Below are 24845 nucleotides of genomic sequence, written 5' to 3'. Positions count from 1 at the left end.
TAACCTCAAAGTCATGACGCCTTATCAATGTGCCACCAAATTAAACGTTCTATCCAAGAGGGAGCTTTGCACATTTCTCAGATCTCAGCTCTTTCATGTCTTTTATTACTCTGATGTCACAAATGGATTTTGTACAAATAATGAAGGACGGGGCTGTGTGTTATCTGCCACAGTGTCGGATCAGTGATGATTTGGAATGGGTATATATGCACAAACTAAATCAGAAGAATTACGACACATTTGCCTTAATGATTGTGCATGAGGATGATTACGTGGTGCAGGATGTAGAGCTAATATTAATTATGCTGTCATGAACTGAGAGGATGTTTTTGACAGGGTGCTTTTGTTACCTTCAAAAGCAAGGTTATATTTCTGATATGGCTCTATCAGTAAACCACAAAGACTGGATACTCCTGCAGGTCTTGTGTTCTGATCCACAATGGGAGTGACCTCTGAACATTTTCACTGTATTGTTCCTTCCACACATCGACACTAAAAAAAGTAAGTCCCTTCATTTGCTCCCTTGTTTTCACAGAGGGTCGTCACAGCAGACTTGTGGACCTGCATGTTGATTTGGCAGAAGTTTTACACCGGATGCCCTTACTGACACAACTCCACATTACACGGAGAAATGTGTCAGGGGTGGGGTTTGAACCGGGAACGTTCCACACTGAAACTAAGCGGGAAATTGCAAGTTGAGCAAATCCTGCTATTTAAAATGAGTTTTCATTTCAGGATTGTATGTTTGTTGAAGCAAAAACATGGCGGAGTTCAAACAGCAGTTAAACAACCCAGTGCATTTGCATAAGCTGAGGAGATAGTTGATGTAACTATTAGACCAGGGGTAGCTCTAGCTCTCTGGAAAATTTTTTAAAACAAACGGCCTTTTTCCTGCTTTCTAAAGCAATCTGAAAAACTCATACTGCTAATAGTCATTTTTTTTAATATACAGAAGTTTTTTTTTATCCTATGGGGTCCAAGGGCATTTTCTTGATTTTATCAGTTTCAATAATTCCCCCCTTATAAAGGAAGTTTCTTTTAGTATTAATGCCCTTGTGTTGCACATCAATATGTTCAGAACAATCTCACATTTCTGAATATGAGACATCTGTCTAGAATGCTAATGTAAAAGATGAAAATGTCATTCTTCAAATCTTTACTGAATGTACATTTTATTTATTTACTCAACTGCTTCATCTCAGGGAGCTTTGGTGGACACTGCTGGTATAAATGCATGCTTTGATGCATTGTGTACAGATGCGTTTCCTCACGAGACAGCCTCTCACCAAGTGACTCAGTCATCTTCATAGTAATGCACAGGACTCTTACAGGCAATGACGGACTGGTGTAATAAATTTTTTCACCCAAAACATCCATCTCTAAAGTTTCTGTGTAGGCTCTCAGTTGTCCAGGTGGTTTCCATAGTAGAGAAGCTTGAATCTTCGACTGGACTGGGTTGCTTGACGCGAGGACGTTTTGCTTCAAATCGCAGAAGCTTCCTCAAGCTAAAATTCTTGCTCTGGTAGTCTGACTTCTGTCTTGACTCTAGTAGAGAAGAATAAACAGAAGCCACAAAAGATGGAGTTTTCAACCTAACTCCAGCGATCTGAAGAAAAACGTCCTCGCGTCAAGCAACCCAGTCCAGTCGAAAATTCAAGCTTCTCATTCTCTACTATCCATCTCTAAACTTGTCTAGTCTCTGTTTCCATGGTGTGGTGGATGCAGCAACATGCAGCAGAATCACAAATTTTAATATTCTTCCATTAATATCTAGAATTTATTTTATGTTCTACTTTGAAAGGGATTTTATTTTATTCATTTTACTGACATGGAGCACAGACCTTTTAGTGATGGGTGTTGTTTTTCTACTGCGATACAAAGTTTTTTCTCCTTATAGCAATTTACATGCACCCCCAGTGACTCTTTGTGACTTTTTGTTCATCCAAAGGCCAATCAATACACATCCCCAACCCTGAAACATGCAGTTACATGTGTATTCACACATTTTCACAATTGAGCCCAGCCAGTCACAGGTCAGCTGGTGGGACTGTAAAACTGGATGTCACAGCGGTTCAAAGAGACCAGCTACGGTTCTGTGGCTGTCCAGGAGTGTGGACACAACAATGCCCGTGTTCCACAAGAGAAATGACCAAATACACTGTCATCATATTCCAACTGCAGCCAGACAGAGCAAATGAAGGGCTCATTTAAATCAATACACTATCACGCTTCTGCTTTCCCGACACACGTCTGTGTGAATGACACCTTAATAACATCACAGGACATTTGCTCTGTCGTGTAAAAGGTGATAAAAGCAGAACTGCTGGAGACCTTATCTGAAACCTGCAAAAGAGCTATATATATATATATATATATAATATTACATCAGCAGTTGAGTGTTAAAGAATATGAATGCGGAGTGGCTATCCGCCCAACCGTTGGTTCAATAAGTAAATACGCGAGCATATACACCCAATCACAACCGACCAATGAGCGCACTTATAACTTCACTTCCGGTTTCGACGTGGGGGGAAAAAAGGTGGATATTTTCTCGCCAGCTGCGGGAGGGTTCACAGCCCGTGGAGGGGCTGTGAACTAAAGCGGTTCTGTTTAGCTCATCACACCCAGGGAACTGTGTCAAACTAACACCATCTCTAACACCATCTGTTTTGTCGTCGTTAACAGGCTTCCATTCAAGATGCTTATGAAGTTTGTCTGCTTTCATCCATTGCAGTGTTTTTTTTTTTTTTTTGCAGTAATTAAAGACGGCGCCGTTAAATGTGTCAAACATACGTCGCTTTTCACGCCACAATAGAACCTTAAAAAAGGTGGAAAAAACGTAGTTTAGATGCACAAAACATTACGTTTTGTGCATCTAAACTGCGTTTTGTGCTATAATGTCTGGCGTTATACGCCAGACATTATATTTATGTGCCCAATGGTTGGGCGAATAGCCTTTGCCTAAAGAGATCTGTTCCTGTATCGGCTGTGCATTGGATGTGTTTGGCCTTTCATTTCAACTTAATGTAAAGTTCAGTCAGGAAGATCACAAGCAATATAATGCGGTGCTCCTGGATCTTCAGTATAACCTCACTGTAACCTCAGCCGCTTTGATTGTTGTCTATTTATGGAGTGATAAAAAGGAGGGGGAGAGAGAGAGAGCCATTGCTCTAATCATGGGCAGAAAAATCCCACCATGGCTACAAAGAGCAATGGCATGTTTGATTACATTCATGTTTGATTGAGTTTAGGGCTCCCTTAAGGTACCTTGGAGAAAATGAGATTTCTCCACCGAAAATATTACCTTGCATCCTTCTGCTGCTCACCATCCATCACAGTCCTATACAGTTTACCACTTTGCCAATGTTACAGATCCCATCAGATACCCTGTGCTAGATTGTCTCTCTCATAGGTCACACCGATCTGACCAAAAGAAGCCAAGTCCTAATAATGGTTGCAATCTTGAACATAAAAAGAAAGCTATCAAGCATACTCAGGCTGTAACACCCTCACCCAACATATTCAACACTGCTCATGGCTCTTTAATTATTAACGTGGCGGGATACATTTTACTCATAGTAAGAGGCTGTAGAGAAGTACAGATCAGCAGAAAGCCACACTGCTGTGCTGCAGTAATGCATAACATTCGACAATGGCAACAATGTGCCACAGCTGCAGTGGGGCTGCTTTTCTCCCAAGAAATAGAAGTACCACACATCACTCACACTAAACATTATCATGCCAAATCTGTGTCCGTTAAAAGGATACGTTTGTTAGCCTGTGCACCAAAAACCTGAAAAAACACACAGTGAGATAGATAATATGCAACATGTAAAATTACCTAAAGATGAAGCTATTAGATTTTTCTAATCAAAATTGTTGTATTGTTTTTGCTTTTTTAAGCACATTATTAATCCCATTGCTCACAATTGAGGCACTCGGCTCATGCTGACATTAGCCCATTAGTATTTCATTATGTGATGCTCGTGACTTTGTTAGGGATGAGACAATCTCCTGATCGAGGCCTGCATGCGCATTCCATCGATGCGTGTTTATCATTGTGTGCAGAGGATTCCCATGGAATTCCTTGTAAAGACGTAGGCAGGAAGTTCCTCTTTGACCTCGTTTTTGTCCGGTTCAATTCTGCCGTTTCTTTCATGTACTTCGTTTGTGCTGAAAATTTTGCTCAACTTTACCAAGTGTAAAAACCACGATCGCCTTTACAGCACTCATTCAAAGGTAAGTAGCCCTAAAATATTATAATTTGTCAACATAATGGTGAAGTTTTATGACAATCCGATACTGAGAACGTGGTTTTTGAGAATGCAAAAATGACCGTGCGTAATTGATTGATAGGAAAAAATATTCAGATTTTTCTTAGACTAAAATTACCATAACTTCCTTATTTCTTAACCAATCTTGACAATCTTAATGTCAATTTCTTTGTTTTTTTCATGCTATATCAATTGCACCTGTAAAAAGAACAATTTATGGACTTTCATTTTTTTTGTCTCATCCCTAACTTTGTGAGCAAGTTTTCCCGTTAGCAGGTTTTATGCAAACATTGAACCATTAGCATCATGTTAGCATCAATAACGAGATAGCATACATGTATTTATTTTAGCATGTGTGTATTTTTTAAGTACATTATAAATCCTGTTACTTACGGCCCACTGATGTTTCATGTTAATGTAAGCTTTCATGCTGTAATTTCAAGATGTAATTCATGAAAAACTCAGGATGTCTCATTTTGGGGGAAAACAAAACCCAGGTTTGGTCGGTTGTAGTTTGTATTATAACGTATGGAAAGAGGTGTCATTTGATTAAAACAGCGATTTGCTCTGAAGTTATTAATTCTGACCGAAATCTGTGCGACTCTTTGGAGCTGTGTACTTAGTCCCACAAAACAGAGGATAATATTATTATTATTATTATTATTATTGTTGTTGTTGTTATTTCCTTTTCCTGATGGACAGCTTCAGTTTACGCATGGGCTGGTGCCCATGCCAGTGGACTTGCCACTTCTGAAAACCAGTGAAGCAGAGAACCAGCGAACAGTGGGTCAAAGCACTGCTTCGTTGCTTCAAACTTAAAGCAGATGGCAGACCCACTGCAGTCTGCAATCAATGTAGAGAAATAATCCTTTTCAGTGTACCTTGGAAAAAATCGATGCGGACAGCAAGCGATGCAACACGATTCAACCAGTCAAATGCATCAATGCACACTGAATGAATCGATGCACTCCCATCACATATGTTTGTATCTAGATACCGATTCGTATTGATTAATCTCCACATGCTTAATGTCTGTGCATCATTAATGGGCCTGATATCAAATACATTCCAAGAAAGGGGACTGTTAAGCTCTGATGTAACGTATCACGTGATAAATCTGTGTCCGGGTCCAAACAAAACACTTATGGTTATGTAAATTGAGATTCATTTCATAAATGGTCAGTACAGCTGCTACAGCATCAGCAATAAAACAAAAAGGCCACAGTAGGGGGCCTACCAGATCAGTTGTAGCCACTTCTGTTTCTGTTTGTCATCAGCTGGGAATCTATAAACAACAGCTCAGGTGATGTTTCCGACCTACTGACTCAGTCGCACATCCGGGAACTCTGCCTGTGAGGTCTTAGCTTTGAAAGAAGCTCAGCTGATGCAGAAGACCAACGACCACAAACGGCTGACAAAGCGTGCATTTTTTTCTTGTTGTTTGGAGCTGGAAGTTGAAAATCACGTGATGTTACATCACACTTAACAACCGAATAGATTTATTTTCATTTATATAGCACCAAATCACAAAAGAGTTGCCTCAAGGAGCTTCACACAAGTAAGGTCTAACCTTACTAACCCCCAGAGCAACAGTGGTAAGGAAAAACTCCCTCTGAGGAAGAAACCTCAAGCAGACCAGACTCAAAGGGGTGACTATCTGCTTGGGCCATGCTACAGATATAAATTACAGAACAATTCACAAAACGAATATACAGGAAATGCTGTTGGTGCTAGACTAAACTAAAGATTAAACAGTAACTACATCTTAACTATACCTTAACTAGTGACATTCCATAAATGGCTGCCCCGCGTCATTACTGTCATCTCTGGGGTGCAAGTTTGTGACGTACTTTGTAACAGGAAACAATAAGTGAGTGTACATGTTCCCATGCAACAAGCCTAAACTTAATGGGTGACACTACTGACAGCTGCTCAAAACACCGTAAACCATGTAACATTAAATCCGAAAAGAATTTCACTCAGCACAAATATTGCAGCAGAGACATTTTCAATGATCCGCTGGAACGTTTCACCACACAGCGATCCATATTATTCAAGGTTTTTGTAATAAAATACTCCAATCCAAAAGAAACAGACACAGAATCCACAACAGCTACCAGTCGCATCAAGCTGGTAGCTATGGACACACTGACTACGTTTACATGCAGTTAATATTCGGGTTAAGGTCAATATTCCAGTTTCTGAATCATTAGGAATAACCCGTTTACATGTTTAAGCAGACAGTTACTCCTGTATATGAGGACTATTAGACAATAAACCGACCCTTTTATTTTTTTTTAACTATATGGATTTGAATGACATGCGATTCCACCAATCATGCTTGAACCCTCGTGAGCATGCGTGAGTTTTTTCACGTGTGTCGGTGACATCATTTCCCTGTGGGCAGGCCTTGAGTGAGATGTGGTCCCGCCCTCTCGGCTGAATTCCTTTGTTTCACACGCTGCTCGAGACGGCGCGCGTTGCTTTATCAAAATTTTTTCTGGACCTGTGAGGAATATCCGAGTGGATACTATTCGAGAAATTAAGCTGGTTTTCGGTGAAAAGTTTAACGGCTGATGAGAGATTATGGGGTGTTTCTGTCGGTGTAAAGACTTCCCACGGAGTGGGACGTCCTGCAGCGCTTCCAGGTGCCGTCGTCTGCCTGTTTCGACCTGAAAACATCCTAATTTAAGGCTTAATTCACCCAGGACGTCGTGAGAGAACAGAGAAGATTCAGAAGAGGCCGGCATGAGGACTTTATGCGGACATTCCACTGTTTAAGGACATTTTTTAATGAAAGACGTGTGCGCAAATTCGCCGAGTCGTTTCCGTGAAGCCTTTGCAAATCTGTGTGCGCCGCGACAGGAAAAACACCTCCGTGTTGAAAACCATTTGTAAAATTCAGGCGGCTTTTGATGGCTTTCAACAAGTGAGTAACTGAGAAATTGTTTAACAGCTGGGCATGTTCCAACTTGCCTGTTAAGGAGGTGTTTTTCCTGTGGCGACCCCCCGCGGTCGGGTCCGGCCCGACATGCGACTCTGCCCGCACGTTCTTTCATTACAAAATGTCCGTTAACAATGGAATGTCCGAATAAACTCCTCATGCCGACTTCTTCTGAAAGTTCTCTGTTCTCTGACGACTTCCTGGGTCAACAGAGCCTGAAATGTGGAAGTTTTCAACTTGAAACGGCGAGATGCTGCCGCCTCGAAGCGCAGATCGTCGTCAGCCGCCGTGGGCCATCCTTAAAGCGACACTACAAGACCAAAATCTCTCATCAGCCGTTAAAATTTTTACCGAAAACCAGCTGAATTTATCGAATGGTGTCCACTCAGTTGTGCCTTACAGCTTTGAAAAAATTTTTATCAAACAAAGCAGCAGTCTCTGAGCAATGAAAAAGTCAACGAGAGGGTGGACGACTCCTCACTCAAAGACTGCCCACAGGCGAATGACATAACCGACAGGCGTGAAAAAACTCTTGCATGCCCACGAGGGTTCAAGCATGTCTGATGTAATTACACGTGATTCAAATCCATATGGTTTTTGAAAAAAATAATAAGGTTGGATACTTTTCTAATAGACCTCGTACATGGTCACTGGTATAATTTGGAATATCTCCATCTAAACAGCGACGCACGTCTTCCACCGGTGCTTTATTTGGTCTGGGGTTCATGCAAATCCTACTTCATGTAATCCTGCTTCATGTAAAACCCCTCACTACACACTTTTCTCAAACAGGCATTAACATTTTTCTCACTTATCTCTCCTGCGGGCTGCCTCCGCATCAAAACACCGAGTGTAGTCTCTGGACCTATTGCCAGATTTGACGCAGCTCCGCACAGCAGAGGGGGGGCGGGGGGGCGGTGTGAGTGGCCCGCTGCGGCATTTACCGAACCCGCAGACTCAGTAAGCGCATCAGAGGCAGTGAGAGCAATCGCGGTGATGCCAACCGGTGCCGCGACCGGCCCGCCTGATAAGGATGCAGAACACAATGCGCTGTTTATCTCTGCTTCTTTGCATGCGCTGCATACAAGTAGTTGCCGTACTCAAAAGACCAAGATTCCTTGTGGATAGGACATACGCAGAACACAAAATAATGCTCCTTTCTATGGGGATATCCTGATGTGCGTTTATATGACCTGATATTCAGGTTAGAAAAGGAGTAACCCAGGGGTCTTATTCGGTTTTTAAAAACCGGAATATGAGCATATTCGGGGTTTTGCGGGTGTTTACACGGTCGTGCGCAACCAGGTTATTGCCAATATTCCGGTTATGAAAGGGTTATTGGCTGCATGTAAACGTAGTCAGTGAGATGTGGAGATGTTCAACATCAGATCTTTATGGCTTAAAAGGTCTTAAATTAAAAAGTTAGAAACAAATTCACCCCCAGTACAGTTGTCCATACAGCTGAAGGGCAAACTGCCAACACAGACCAAAACTGTTTTTTGTATCAGGCTGTAAAATGTATATTTCTGCTCTGAAGTTGGACATTTTGACATACACTCCTATGGGAATGTGCTCTTTTTGGGAGCCAGCCTCAAGTGGCCAGTCAAGGAACTACAAGACTTTTTTCTTCCGGTAGGGCTTCATTTGATGCCATCAAAGTTTACCAATTGGTCATAATAACTAGATTTCACTATGAATTACATTTTGCTGAAAAGGCACTGCACCTTTGAAGCCATAAAAAAGTATGCAGGGAAAGGAAATTCTGTAATGTAAACTTTGTTGCATTATTTCTATTTTTCATTTTCAGAAAGTGAAAAGAAGCGAGAAATCCAAAGAAAAGAGACAAACATAGACCTGTATTGCCTTTGATTGCATCAGGATGTATCTGTGTGCTCTCAATCTGTCAGACTTATCGGAGACATCCCTCCATCTGTCATCATATGGCTGCAGATCAGAGGCCAAAAGCCATGTGGACTGAAGCTAGAAAACATCCGTAGCGACAAAAAAAAAAAAAAGAAACAAAATGGCTTGGCTTTTGACATAAAACTTCTGAGCAGCTGTTATATATATAATTTTGATACAACTGACAATGTTCCATCACTGTCTGAAACGTGGAAGCTCTCCTTTTAACCTGGTTTGCAAATAAGCACACCATATTTCTGGAGAAGACTTTTGTCACTGTCTATTGTTATAACTGTCCCCTTAAAGAAAAGCATTCATTGTTTTGATGCTTCCCTCCATTACACGCGCTTACATAACTGGCACCGTATTAGCTGGGTGATTGATAGTGTTGTTCTTATTAAACAATGCTGATTTGTTTTGGGGAAAATATGAAAAGTTTCCCTTTGAGAGGAAAAAAATGCACCATCATTCTTAGCATCATTAAGGTTTTATCAAATATAATAGGCTGCTAAAATTCAAGAGGATTTGTCATTGCTCTGTGTGCATGTCTGTACAAACTCATTTACAACTGATGCAGTTGATCTTCCTCCCAGATCCAGAAGTAAGGATATTTCGATCATTTTTTATCTCGATCAGTCATTTAATATTTGAGTATCTGCCGATTTATATAGAGTCCCGAACTGACGCTTGAATTTTCCTCTAACACACTTGCATAGACTACAAACACATTAAACTTAATGAAATGCATGTGCTTGACAATTGAACACCTCAGCAATACATTAAACTTACTTCAATCCAAATGTTTTTTTTTAAGTTGTTTTATGCAGACAATTGCTCTAAAATATTATGTCTTAAAAAGTTGGCCTTTGGATTTTCAGTAGTGTTTAGGGTCGTTGTCTTGTTGAAAGATCCAGCCCCGGCACAACTTCAACTTTGTTACTGATTCATGAACATTGTTCTCAAGAATCTGCTGATATTGACAGAAATCCATGTGACCCTTAACTTTAACAAGATTCCCAGTACCTGCACTGGCCACACAGCCACACAGCATGATAGAACCACCTCCAAATTTTACTATAGGTAGCAAGCATTTTTTTGGAATGCTGTGTTCTTTTTCAGCCATGCATACTGCCCCTTGTTATGTCCAAATAACTCAGTTTTAGTTTCATCAGTCCACAGCACCTGATTCCAAAATGAAGCTGGCTTGTCCAAATGTGCTTTAGCATACCTCAAGCGCAGTGGTGGGCACAGCTAACCAAAAAGTTAGCTTCGATAACCATTAATCATATAACTGAAAAGTTGTTTTATGACAACAAAACGGATAAACTACTAAAAACTTTATCTTTATTATAGATAACCAATATTAGTATTGATTTGGATGCGGCCACATCAGATTACACTGTCGGCATCTGATAAACCAATTTCACTTTAAGCATCGCAGGGGCTGCTGGGTAAATTCAAGGATTACAAACACAAAGAACACACAAAAAATGAATAAATAAAAAATAAAACCCCAAACACTGTCATCATCTTTCAAAATCAGTAAAACACAGTGTTAGAATTCACAGTTTATCTCGGTATTAGATACACCATCATTTACGAGCTAAAAGCTGCCACTTTTTTTTTTGCGGCTTAAACAACTGAAATACATCCATTAATGCATTGATTGGCAGAGTGAAATACGCGTAGTAAATATAAATTCTTACCTGTTCGTTTCAGTGGGATTCATCTGAAGAAATAATCCACATAATGCGTCCATTTAAAAAAAATCCAAAACGGTGTCTAAATGTGAAGAAAAGCCCCTCACTCTGTACACACACCTGTGCCATGAGAGCTCCTCTCCCACACAGAGTCTTGGTGATGAAATTACATCCACAAAGAAATAAAATAAAATAATGTTAAAATTAGTCTGTTTTGTTTTTGTGTTAAGTAGACAAGTTACTGTAACATCCAAAGTGAACCTGAACTACACTACCCACAATCCTCCCTGCGTCGAGCGGCCAATCACGTTTTGTGCTTAATGATAGCGTCATCAGCAAGTGACAGGCAACCAGTCTGCTAAAAACGCAACAAACGGGATAAAATGTTTTATTTTAGGGTTTACAAATGTTTTTGACCATTAACTTTTTTTTGCTGGTAAAATTTATCGGAACCAAGGAGCATTTTTTTTTTTGCATATGTAATATCCCATAGACCTGTTTGAAACCTGAATGGTGGTTGGTTGATGCATATTATGAACAGATGTGATTGAACTTACTGCAGTTTGTCTGCCACTTGCTGAACTTGTCTGGGCTTTTGTTGCAGGGATAATCTTATTATCACATGCATGATGAAAATTATGAGCAGGTGTGGTTGACGTAAGCTTGTTGTACGTCAGCTTTTTTCATTTACAAAGCCTACGTCTGATGGCCACCATGACCACAGCTGTTTGTTTTATTAACTATATATTTATATAATTTGCTGTACAGCAACATTTGTTTGTTTGTTTTTTTGTTTGTTTTTTGGTGAGTACCGTCTACAGAAATAGGTTTCTGTAGGTATTATTGCAACATAAACATCATCCTGAACAGAGACCTGATCATCAGGGGCGAATGTCTGGGAACAGTTATTTCTCTTGCTCAATACAGAAACATGAAATTCTGTAAGCTCTGCTATTTTTCTATTATAAATACTGTCTTTCTTTTCACTGCATCACTGTTTACAACACCTATGTGGAAATGACACATGCAGAGCTGTTGCACAACACTGTGACTAAAACCTGCATGCTCATAAACAATAACTTTACAAAAAAAGATGCAACGCATAGTGGGATCGGTGGCAACCCTGACTCAGCTCTGTTCTTCTTATCCTGATGCGTCTCTCTGCTCATAAAGCCGGATGCTGCTGATTACCTTGACATGAAGGACGTACATAAAAAGCACATTAGTCTGGGTTATGGCTTTCTGCTCTGTGCGCACCTGCAGGTAGTCGTTTTGTCATTTTTGAAATTTTGTCTCTAAAGGCTTTCTTCACTTTCACAGCAAAGAATCAGAGCAAAATGTCTCCCTACACTGGACTCCAAACAAACAAAGTTATTTGTGAAAAAAGTAGTGAGAACTGTACTAAACAACACAGAAAGCAATTAAATGAATGATCAAAATCAGACACAACACTAGTTGGATCAGTCTTGATAGATAGATGGATGTGTTGTTCCAGTAGCCAATTTCTCATCAGCATTGTTTCCCCAACAAATGACGAAGTCCTAAGAACAACAGGGCTGAGGTCCTGTGGGACTTCAAATTCTAAACAGATGAGCAGCTACTGTCCAACCAACCACACACAGTGGTGGTTGACAGGGAAAAGATGACCACAGTTGTGCTCGATGTGGCAATCCCAGCAGAGAGCAACATCAGAAAGAAGGAGCACGAGAAAATCAAGAAGTACTAAGGGCTGACGGAACAACTGCAGCAGACGTGGAAGGTCATGTCCAATATGGTCCCAGTGGTAATGCGAGCATTATGAGCTGTAACTCCCAAACTGGAAGAGTGGTTCCAGCAGATTCCAGACAACACCAGAGGTCTCTGTCCAGAAGAGTGCAGTCCTAAGAACAGTTAAGATACTATGCAAGACTCTCAAGCTCCCAGACCTCTCATAGTGTGTGTGTGTGTGGGGGGGGGGGGTATAGATAGATATAATATGCTAGCATGATGCCTGTTAGATTGGGTAGTGTTTATAAAATTGGTAGCTGACATGGTGTACTGCTGCCTGCTGGAATGATGTTAGTCCAGAATGTAATTAGCAACATCATTTGTTCAGTGTACTTAACTAATATCCCCAATTTCTCCCAAAATATTTGTCCTGTCAACTTTCCGAAATACATAAACATACCGAACAGCAAATGTCAGCTCTTCCCACTTTCTCTGTGATTGAAACCATACACATGCGCACACACACAGAGTCCACTTGGCTGTATATACAACCCCTGGCAAAAATTATGGAATCACCGGCCTCGGAGGATGTTCATTCAGTTGTTTATTTTTGTAGAAAAAAAAGCAGATCACAGACATGACACAAAACTAAAGTCATTTCAAATGGCAACTTTCTGGCTTTAAGAAACACTATAACACTATAAGAAATCGTGAAAAAAAAAATTGTGGCAGTCAGTAACGGTTACTTTTTTAGACCAAGCAGAGGGAAAAAATATGGACTCACTCAATTATGGAATCACCCTGTAAATTTTCATCCTCAAAACTAACACCTGTATCAAATCAGATCTGCTCGTTAGTCTGTATCTAAAAAGAAGTGATCACACCTTGGAGAGCTGTTGCACCAAGTGGACTGACATGAATCATGGCTCCAACACGAGAGATGTCAATTGAAACAAAGGAGAGGATTATCAAACTCTTAAAAGAGGGTAAATCATCACGCAGTGTTGCAAAAGATGTTGGTTGTTCACAGTCAGCTGTGTCTAAACTCTGGACCAAATACAAACAACATGGGAAGGTTGTTAAAGGCAAACATACTGGTAGACCAAGGAAGACATCAAAGTGTCAAGACAGAAAACTTAAAGCAATATGTCTCAAAAATCGAAAATGCACAACAAAACAAATGAGGAACGAATGGGAGGAAACTGGAGTCAACGTCTGTGACCGAACTGTAAAAAAAACGCCTAAAGGAAATGGGATTTACATACAGAAAAACTAAACAAAAGCCATCATTAACACCTAAACAGAAAAAAACAAGGTTACAAAGGGCTAAGGAAAAGCAATCGTGAACTGTGGATGACTGGATGGAAGTCATATTCAGTGATGAATCTCGAACCTGCATTGGGCAAGGTGATGATGCTGGAACTTTTGTTTGGTGCTGTTCCAATGAGATTTATACTGCCTGAAGAGAACATGTAAATTTCCACAGTCATTGATGATATGGGGCTGCATGTCAGGTAAAGGCACTGGGGAGATCGGTGTCATTACATCATCAATAAATGCACAAGTTTACGTTGATATTTTGGACACTTTTCTTATCCTATCAATTGAAAGGATGTTTGGGGATGATGAAATAATTTTTCAAGATGATAATGCATCTTGCCATAGAGCAAAAACTGTGAAAACATTCCTTGCAAAAAGACACATAGGGTCAATGTCATGGCCTGCAAATAGTCCAGATCTTAATCCAATTGAAAATCTTTGGTGGAAGTTGAAGAAAATGGTCCATGACAAGGCTCCAACCTGCAAAGCTGATCTGGCAACAGCAATCAGAGAATGTTGGAGCCAGACTGATGAAGAGTACTATTTGTCACTCATTAAGTCCATGCCTCAGAGACTGCAAGCTGTTATAAAAGCCAGAGGTGGTGCAACAAAATACTAATGATGTGTTGGAGCGTTCTTTTGTTTTTCATGATTCCATATTTTTTCCTCAGAATTGAGAGATTCCATATTTTTTTCCCTCTGCTTGGTCTAAAAAAGTAACCGTTACTGACTGCCACAATTTTTTTTCCTGATTTCTTATAGTGTTTCTTAAAGCCTGAAAGTTGCCATTTGAAATGACTTTAGTTTGAGTTTCTGTGCATAACTCGTCTGATACGCCTGCAAGTCTGTATGGTGTGAAAATAAATATTTTTTCCCCTCCCTCTTCCTTTCTCTCTGGTAGCCAGCTTTCCTCTGCTGGTAGAAGATTGAGCGCTACCGCTCACAGCTGTCTGTCTGCATGTCAAAACATGTAACAGGCAGGCACTAAAATCTATGATTACAGACTTTAAAAATGTTTTTAACTGTTAACCCTCTGGGGCAGACGCCGTCATATATGATGGCTGGGACCAACATTTACCAAATTATAAATAACTTTTGAATGATATGAGATAGAAACGTACTCTTTTTTTCTTTTTCTTTTTTTGCTGAAAAGTTAACTCCATGGACTTTCGATCCACCGTCGGCCATCTTTGTACTCCTCATAGAAACTGTGTGATGACGTGTGCAATATGAGCGTCCAATCGGAATTAGTTCACCGTCACATGGTTTTCCAAAATCCAATCGTAGGGCAGATTTACCTCATGTGATAAACCAAAGATCATTTTCAGGAGTAATATCTTACTATTTGGCCCATTTGAATAGCCCCCTAAGTCCTCCAATGCGCCCTGCGCCATTATGCACAGCGAAAGTAAAAGTAGACAGAGAGCCTCGCATGACAATCTCACGTGCTCAAACAAAGAGTGTGTACCTATCAGGATTGCTCCACTAATTTGCATTCGAATGTTACTGGATTACTCTGTGGCTCTCTCCCTCTGGCGTAAAGCACTGTTTACCATATCAATGAAGTGAGGGAGAGGGGCCACCCCTCAGACTGGAGCATAAATGCATAGACCATTTTGTATATATTGTTCAAAATGTGCATTTGCGTTTATTGTTGAACTATTTTGTTGTACAGTCTTTCACACAAGACCTCTAATTACCTTTATAAAGTGTCAAAACAGTTGTTTGTTATAGTTTGCTGTGTGTTTTGAATAAATGTGTGTGGAAAATAATTTCCTGCTTTACTTTTTTCTTTGTTATTTGTGATTGTAAACCTTTATTACACTTTAAAAGACAACAAAAGCATATATATTATGAAAGAACACGTTGTCCTGAAAAAAGAGACATAATAAAGCATTTATGCCAGGCGAGTGAACTGTCCAAAAAATGCCCTCGGACCCCAGAGAGTTAAGCTTTATTCACTATGCCTGCAAAAATATGTTAGCGGTCTAAAAGTTATTGGAAGCTAATTGGTCCGCTGATGGTTTTCAAAGTTATCTGAAAAGCTAATCTGTTAACGAAAAAGTTAGCTTTTATAATTAGCGGTTAGCAGATTGGCAGAACTGTGCCCACCACTGCTTGTCCCCCCCCCCCCCCCCCCCCCCCCACACACACACACACACACACCCACTTTGGGAACCACTGCCTTAATGCATCATAGTTTGTGCGCTCCATAAAAATAACAATGTACCATCACCTAGAAATCAACCTAACTGGAGGACGACAATGTCTCCAGGGCTTTGCTGTTCACCATTCTGAGCTTCTCTTCTCACTGAGATCCCATTTTCTTCTACATTGTTTGATATAATTATGTTATCTATATTTGTCTTTTCTCTTTTTTCTTTTTTTTTTGGCATGCTGCAAAAGACAGACTTTGCTAAAGTAGGGCACCTCTCTCGCCAGACAGGAAAAAATAAAAACTGCAAGAGGGTTTTGTACTTCATTATCATTCTAACCAACAAGAATGTACTCTTCTTTCTTCTGAAATGATTAAGCAGTTCTTCTCTGAGTCTGCTTTAACTGCAGTACTTTCAGAAGTCTGCTTTAACTGCAGTACTTTCAGGAGGTTGTTTTGGAGGAGTGATGGAAAACAGTACGCACCACACTGGCATTGCGTTATCTTTGTTACTTACAGATTTCTATCAATCTTTAATTGTTGTCAGCATGCCGTCCCACTCACGTTTAATTTAAAACAGTAAATGTAGTTTCAGATTCCACTTCAGTGGAAGGTTACTGGTACAAACCGTTAGTATGAACAAAGCATTCAATGCTATTGGGAAACCGAAACAAAGTCATGCAAATAGGAAAAGTAAAGGGAGCGGTTTTATTTCTGGTTTTCTGCTTAAGATTAGTGGCTGTGTGTGGAACGGTGTCAGTTCATGGCGATATTACTGCAGCCCGAGTCGCACACTTGCCCCATTTGCTACAGATACTTCACAAAGCACCCGGGGCTACGGCGACTCGCTGTGTGATCAAAGCAGCACTGTGTCAAACCGGACCCCGGCACATCCATCTCCATAGCCACTTATCAAGAGCAAAACCCAGCTAATGGGACTTCCCAGGCAGAATCATGTGAGTTTGACAACCTAAATGATGGAAGTAAAGGAGCCGCTGCACCGTCGACTGAAAGCTTTACATCTCAGTCGAGATTTAAATTCCAGCAATGGCGGCATGCTGACTCAAAGAATTGCCTGAGTGGCAGTCGCTGTTATCTGAACCTCGCTAATTCCCCCGTGACTGTGACTTCAAATGTATCCCATTTTTTTTTTCCATCATGCCGCTTATCATGAGTTCTCTTAAAGCCAATGTTAGGATAAGAATGTCTCTGAGACAGACGAGATGAAGTGCATGCATTAGTAATTTCCTTTCTGTACCCTGTCGTGTCTGAATGACAGATCGTGTTTTGAGAATCAAAAGTGATACGATACTCAAAATGAGCCATTTCAGTAAAGATATTAGTCTCTCACTCATGGCCACATGCAGGGTTTCAACTGAGCTTGTTCTGGGTTTGGGGGAATGTCTTCTTGAGTTGTATCGTTTTCCTGTCCAAAAGCTGAGCTTGGAGTCATGTCTGGGATCATGCACTGGGCCTTGCATTGCACCACAGTGCATCCCCAGTTCCTGGATGGCAGCCACACAGACAGACAACTAGTCCATTCCCACCTCTTGAAAGTGACCATCTAGTATCTGAAACCTAGGTGTCCCCTTGGTCTTCTCCAACAACAAGGGAGCTCAACACTGAGGCACCTGTATGCTGGACCATACAAAGAGAAATGGGGTTGACATTCTCTCACAATGCAAGTTCTACTCATCATCTCCCTAAATACCCACCCGTTTGACAGAATGTCATTCCAACAACTGAGCGAGTTCACACCACTCACATGGCACATAATGTATATGGATTCATTGTTATTTACCCCCCACAAGCAACTCATAGGGGGTATATATAGTAGTTGATCTGTGATCTGTATGGACCGCCTCCCAATGGTTTGGCACCACAGATTAATCAGAAAGTTTAACAACAAGTCATCATGACACTAAGTCACACTTATGCAAAGTGATAACGATGTTAATTTTGATGCAGTCACAATAAAATAAGTGGAGGTTAAAGCAGCTGCGCGTGCACGTGGTGCAGTCATGAATGTAGCCTGCTAAAAACAGCCTTATGCCCTGCTTGCTGCATGCATAGCACCAACAGACTGTCCTCAACTTCTTTAATTTTTGAGAGAAAGTGTGTGTCGTGTCTTCCCTGCACAACCTTGAGCTCAGCTGTTGTTAGCACAACTCCTCCTACACTGGTTTATGGATTTCAATAGAATTTAACACAATGTGAAGATGTACAGGAAGGAAAATAATTGTCATCTGAGTCTTTATTTACATTTACAAACAGACTTGTTGGGGTCTTCGATGCAGACTAGTTTAATTCATGTCAAGTGTATCCAGGAAGTATTCCCAGGGCTTCACTTTTTCCACATTTTGTTATATTACAGCTTTATTACAAAATGGATGAAATGCATTTTTTCCCTCAAAATTAGACACACAATGCCCCATAATGACAATGTGATTTTCTTTGAAAATGCTTTAAAAATAAGAAGCTAAGAAATTACATGTACATAAGCATTCACAGCCTTTGCCATGAAGCTCAAAATTGAGCTCAGGTGCATCTTGGTGCATCCACTGATCCTCCTTGAGATGTTTCTACATATAAGGTCCCACAGTTGACAGTGCATGTCAGAGCACAAACCAAGCATGAAGTCAAAGAAACTGTCTGCAGACCTCCGAGAGAAAATTGTCTGGAGGCACAAATCTGGGGAAGGGTACAGAAACATTTCTGTTGCTTTAAAGGTCCCATTGAGCACAGTGGCCTCCATCATTCATAAATTAAAGAAGTTTGGATCCAGCAGGACTCTTCCTAGAGCTGGCTGAATGTCTAAACTGAGCGATCAGGGGAGAAGGGCCTGAGTCAGGGAGGTGACCAGGAACCCGATGGTTTGTCAGAGCTCCAGCGTTCCTCTGTGGAATGAGAACCTTCCAGAACAACAACCATCTCTGCAGCAGTCCACCAATCAGCACTGGCAAAGCAGCGGTTGATTTTATGAGCTTGCTCATGGAGCTCCAGTTCAATTTGTTTTTGATCCCTCAAGTTTTTTTTTATTTTTTTTTATGGTACATCTGCTTGTCAAATATCTCCAAGCTGGAAGCCAATCATGTTGAAAATGACAAATGGGAGAGTGACAGTCCGACACTTCATAAGCCCATTTGTTATTCATCTTATTGCTCTCCCTGTACATTGTACAAATTTACACCTGCATCTTCTCAGAAAGGGAGCGGTCTTTTTTAATGACCAATTGCTGTTGTGTGTCTTTCAGTTGCCCCTGTTTCTTTCAGGCCGCCACAGCAGATCCATCATTTGCATTGGGATTTGGGACAAGTTTTACACTGGATGTGCTTCCTGACGCAACTCTAGTTTTACCTGGAAACACAGACACATCCTCTGGTCATATGAAGAGGTCTCCTATCCAAGTACTAAACAGGACGCACTCTGCTTAGTTGCCGAGATGCGACAGGATCAGGCTCACATGCAGCAACCACTATTGCTAGTTCCATATATTGCTAATTTACTTGTAAAATAAACAACATATATGTCACAGACTCTTGGAAATTACTTTAAAATGCATATTTGCACATTTTCTACAGATTCTGTTGTCACCACTCATGCCCCCCAACTAACCACCTAGAACAAAACAAAAAACAAAATCTTCTGGAGCCGCCTCTGCTTCAGATATGTTTAAACTGTAAAACCTACACAAAAAATAAAGCTATTGTATGTATGAATTTTGCACTGTGCACGTGTTCAGTACTCTGCTGAGACAGTCAGAGCTCAGCAGGGGGCTTGCAGGTATCGGAGTTGATCGTGACATCCGGCCGAGTCACCCCCCCCCCCCCCCCCCCTCCTAAAACTCCAAACTCTCAGTGAGCTCCGAATTTGCTCAAATGGGACAACTTGTCCTTCAGGAGGGCTTTGGATGAAAGCAATAAATATGCATTTTTTAGTAAATCCAAGCTATATGTGATTGTATTAACAGCATCTGACTAAAGTGAGTTTTTAAGCCTCAAGCAAATTGAAATCTGCAAAAATATGCAGTCCTCAGAATTCAGTGCAGCATCTTTACACTGAGATGTGATTTTTTTGCTGCAGTCAGCACAGAATGAAATCTCTAACATGTCCAGCGTCTTTTTTTTTTTTTTATCTGTGCAGGCTGTATGGCTATTTCCGAGGCAAAGCTGCATCCTGTTTGGTATAGACTGTTGGTTATATGTATTCAGAATGTGTTACAATTCCAACAACACATATAAGAAAGTTTAAAGGAAGACGTTTTGCATTTTAAAAACCAAATTCTCCACTGTAATTCTGCTCATGTTCCTCCTTTAGCTGTCTGCACTAAAAACTTCCCATCTCCATGTGTTCTGAATGCAAACAGCAGCAACTAGACAGCTGACATGTTTGGAATTTATTAAATGCTTCATCAGTGTTCTTATAGCAGTGTGTGTGTGTGTGTGTGTATTATTGTAGCTAAACAGATTAATGATGTGTTTTAGGAAACTGCAGTAAATTTAATGTAAATTTCTTTAATATACAGGATGGATGGATGCAGTGGATACCCCAATTATTTCCCAGCCAACTGATAATTAATGTTGAATGAATACATGTAGTAATGTAGTACATGTAGTAAATCCCTTCAGCTGCTCTCTTGTTTGTACTCGGGGTCGCCACAGCAAATCCAAGGTGGACCTGCATGTTGAACTGGTTTTACGCCGGATGCCGTTCCTGACGCAACTGCACATTACATGAAGAAATGTGGGATTTGAACCAGGAACCTTCTGCACTGAAGCCAAGTGCATTAACTCCTTTGCCACCACCTCTGCTAATAGTGCAACAAATAACTGAAACAATCATGCAAATGGTGATAAAAGCATCAAATTCTGCAAAAATACTCCTCAGACAATCCTCTTTGAAAAAAAAAACGATTGGCCACTTGACTTTTCAATCGGTGGTCAGGTACGGGTCAATTGAGGAATTACACAGAGGTCAAAATTAAAAGATGCTCCAATCATATTGAAAAATATTCCACATTATTTGCCTGATCATAAAGATTCCAAAAAGGTATAGTTTGGACTATCTGCGACTGAATTCTATGGAGTTACGGGATAAAAACAGCAAGAATGGTGACAAAGGTCAGTGTCATTTTGTACAGGGGTCAAAAGTTAAAGTTGCACCAGTTTTGGTAAAAAGTGATGCAAATTATTGGTTGAGCTAATAGGATGAATAAATGGAATAGTTTTGACTGTGTTTAATGCTTGGTCTCCAAAGTAAAGGTCAAACAAGGTCTACGTCTATTGGATTCTATGACATGTGACATATGTTATCCCGTAACATAATAAGTAAGGATGATGGCCCAAACTATTCCTTTTTAGAACCGTGTTAACTCAACTAGTAATTTGCATCATGTTTTACCGAAATTGGAGCAACTTTAATTTTTGACCCCTGTACAAAATGAAACTGACCTTTGTCACCATTCTTGCTGTTTTTATCCCGTGACTCCATAGAATTCAGAGGATTTGAATGCTTTTATCACCATTTGCAGGATTCCCCTCTAAATATTCTCTTATCTGCTGCACTATAATGAATACATCCAATGCAAGTCAAATTTATCTGAAATAATTCTGTATGCGTCCCGCATTTTAAAGTGGAATTTTTGTGCAAAAGCTGTTTTTAGTTTACCTTTATTCTGTTTAAATATGTTCCTTTCTCACGCTGAATTCCACAAATGGCCTGAAACGGCTTGTTTTTGACTTCTGTGACATATGTCACAAAGATCCATATCTGATGTGTTGCTTGCTCTATGAGACATGTCCTCTGATCCATCTGCACTCTGTGAGGAGACAGACTCTAGACTGCATAGTCAGACTGGACAAACCCTCTGTGACATCACACATAAGTTTTCCTGAAGATCATAGCAGCGCCTAAAGCTGCCCAACTCCTATCCCCAGCATTGAGGACCAGCATTGGCTCTCCCGAGGGCTGTGTGCTCAGCCCCCTACTCTACACCCTCTACATGCACGACTGCACCCCCAGCCAGGCGAGCAACTCCATCATCAAGTTTGCAGATGACACCACAGTGGTGGGGCTCATCTCGTCATCTCAGGGGGAGATGAGACTGCATACAGGAGGGAGGTGGAGCGTCTGTCAGACTGGTGATGGTACAATCAGGAGGATGTGTCCCAATCAGGAGGAGCAACCTGTGAACCAAACTGTTGTTGTCCTTCTACCGGTGCTCGGCGGAGTCAGTGCTGAGCTGTGGAATCACACTGTGGTTCCGCAGAGGAAGGCACTCCAGAGGGTCATTAACATGGCCCAGAAACTGATCGGCTCCCTCCCTTCTCTGGAGGACATCTACAACTCCCGCTGCCTCAGGAGAGCTCACAACATCAGCAGAGACTCCTCCCACCCCGGACACCACCTTTCCAGACTGTTACCCTCAGGAAGGCATTATGGGCCAATAAAGGCATAGACAGACAGACTGTGGAACAGCTTTTACCAAAGAGCTGTTATTGCCCTGAACGCCACCAAAAAGGAATTTATAAAACAGAAAATCAGCCAGAGAGTTGATTGATGATCAGGAAGGGCATCCAGCATAAAAAAAACGTGCCAAATACCAATGCAGATCTGGCTGTATCCGCTGTGGCGACCCCGACCCAAAACAGGAGCAGCCGAAACGATAACACACACACACTAAAAACATTACATATAGCCTACTATATAAATGCGACACGTTGTTTTTGCTCCCATCTGTCATGCGCTGAACTCAAAGATCTAAAACATTTTCTATATACACAAAAAACCTATTTCTCTCTAGTATTGTTCACAAATCTGTCTAAACGTGTGTTAGTGAGCAGTTCTCCTTCGCCGAGATAATCCATCGCACCTCACAGGTGTGGCACATCAAGATGCTGATTAGACAGCATGATTATTGCACAGGTGTGCCTTAGGCTGGCCACAATAAAAGGAAACTGTAGAGCCACAAGGCAACTGTTGAACAGTTAAAACGAAAGTTAATTTTGCGTTAGCGTTTTGGTTCTGATATGAAGAACTCCAACAGGAACGTACTGTGATTTCTACCAAACAGTGAGGAAGGTTACACCCCACGTGGTGTTTGTGTGTATGCCATTTATAAATGCGGCTGTAGGCTTCCTATGGTTGCTTGTTGTATCCAGTATGAGCTCTTTAAAAAAAATAAAAATAAAAAACCTTTTCCCCAATTCCAAATTAGTTAACTGGTCAATCATGGTGGCGTAGGCTAATTTTTGTTCGTTCAGCTAACAACCAAGTACACCTAAATATGACTCTAAGTGCTTCATCTTTTCTTGTGTTATCAGCAAATAGTTGTCTGCTGTTTGATTAATTGATTTAGATGAGATTTACTTCTTCCCAGCTGGTAAACAGCGTACGGGGCGGGAGGGAAAACAAACGATAGCTCTGCTGTTGCTGATATTTCTGCTGAAGGGTAGAGAATATAAATCCCTTCCCAGAAATGCATGACTGCGCATTTATTTGAAATCATAACTCAACACTGCTTACATTTGTTAACCACTGCTGTACCCTCATCAATAATGCTAAAGGAAACATTAATCTATGGAAATGAGCTGATTCACTCTGTAGGAACAAGTCCTAATTGTGTTTTGATCACTGAATATTTTTCTCACGTTGCTGATGGATCCATTTAATTTATCTGCTGCCAGTTATTTCCTTTAAGGTTTGTTGCTGATGGAATGTTACGGATTTGAAATATGACTCAAGCATAAAAGGTCTGACACCATCTCTCTCTCGTTTTTTTGTTGTTCAGCAGTAAATAATTTTGTTCCCAATATACTGCCCTCATACAAGATTAACCGTTGGCTTAAATCTGGGGAGATAAATGACATTTTCTTTTTCTCATTAGGTGCTGCAGGTGTGGCGCCTTCACTCGTCAATGTCGCCGTAACATTACTGGGTTCCTGTGCAGCAAAACAACAAAAACTGAGTTTCTTCATGAGATGATTGGGAATGAAACGCCTGCATGAGTTGAACTTGCCAAAAACGGCTTTAGTCTGAGTGTAAGTGCTCCTGTCAAAACAATGAATTTATTCATTAATTAATTCATTATACATGTGCCTTTTCCTAGGATCACAATTTTAGATTTTCCAGCCTTAATTTGCACATATCAAAGTGTAGCAAAAGGCCTGTTCCGTTTGACTTTTTCTTTAACCAATACGTATGCAGAATTGTAAAACATGTCTTCGCCCCAGGTATGTAAATGGTGATGAAATCTAATCTAATTTTGCAAATATTCTACCGTGCCCCACAGTGTTAGACATTTCGGAATAACGTCACAGCAGATGCCCCTAGGAGACTTTATGAAGGCTTTTTTTTTTTTTGCAGTGAAACACCAAAAAACTTCTTTTTTTTTTTTTGCCTGCATAAACACAGAAATGTTCTTCCAGCTCAATGTTGATGTTTTGAACCACAGCCGGGAACCGAAGTTCAAAACGCTGAATGCCAAGCTCACAGAAATGTTGGGATTTTGGAATATTCCTGCATGCTGCAACATAATCTTGTACAGTAACTTTAAAACTAAAATGGTTTTGTAAATAAGAATGAACACTGGAATAAAATGTATGGAGCAACTCTATAAATTCAAAATATCACATTATTTGGAACCTCTTAGCAGAAAGATGTCTGTTGTTCAGAAAAATGTCAGCATAGCACTTGAACAACCACTAGCTGTTTGGACTTTAAATATGGCAGGTAACTGATTCATAGTTAAAGCTAACAAATGAAAAGTCATTCATTGCTTGTCCTATTAGGGATAATTAACTGCATTCAGAAATACAAATGCATTACTTTTGTTTGTGCTCCCA

The 24845-nt window shown here is 40.6% G+C and overlaps 1 protein-coding gene and 1 long non-coding RNA gene across 3 annotated transcripts in view; both read right to left on the bottom strand.

Moving 5' to 3' along the window:
• Window positions 1-24845, bottom strand: part of LOC117512710 (metabotropic glutamate receptor 4-like) — a 673449-nt gene that overhangs the window by 360565 nt on the left and 288039 nt on the right. The window lies entirely within an intron of this gene.
• On the bottom strand, window positions 6067-16337 carry LOC117512713. The gene is made up of 5 exons (XR_004561366.1): window positions 16326-16337; window positions 11724-11731; window positions 11238-11243; window positions 8831-8837; window positions 6067-6173 (listed from the first exon to the last, which is right to left on the bottom strand). It is a non-coding gene; the product is annotated as an uncharacterized LOC117512713 (long non-coding RNA).

The sequence above is a fragment of the Thalassophryne amazonica genome, chromosome 6, assembly GCF_902500255.1.
Source record: "Thalassophryne amazonica chromosome 6, fThaAma1.1, whole genome shotgun sequence".
Classification (NCBI taxonomy): domain Eukaryota; kingdom Metazoa; phylum Chordata; class Actinopteri; order Batrachoidiformes; family Batrachoididae; genus Thalassophryne; species Thalassophryne amazonica.
Note: the sequence above shows the minus strand (reverse complement) of the source record. Positions and strands in the feature narration are given on the sequence as shown.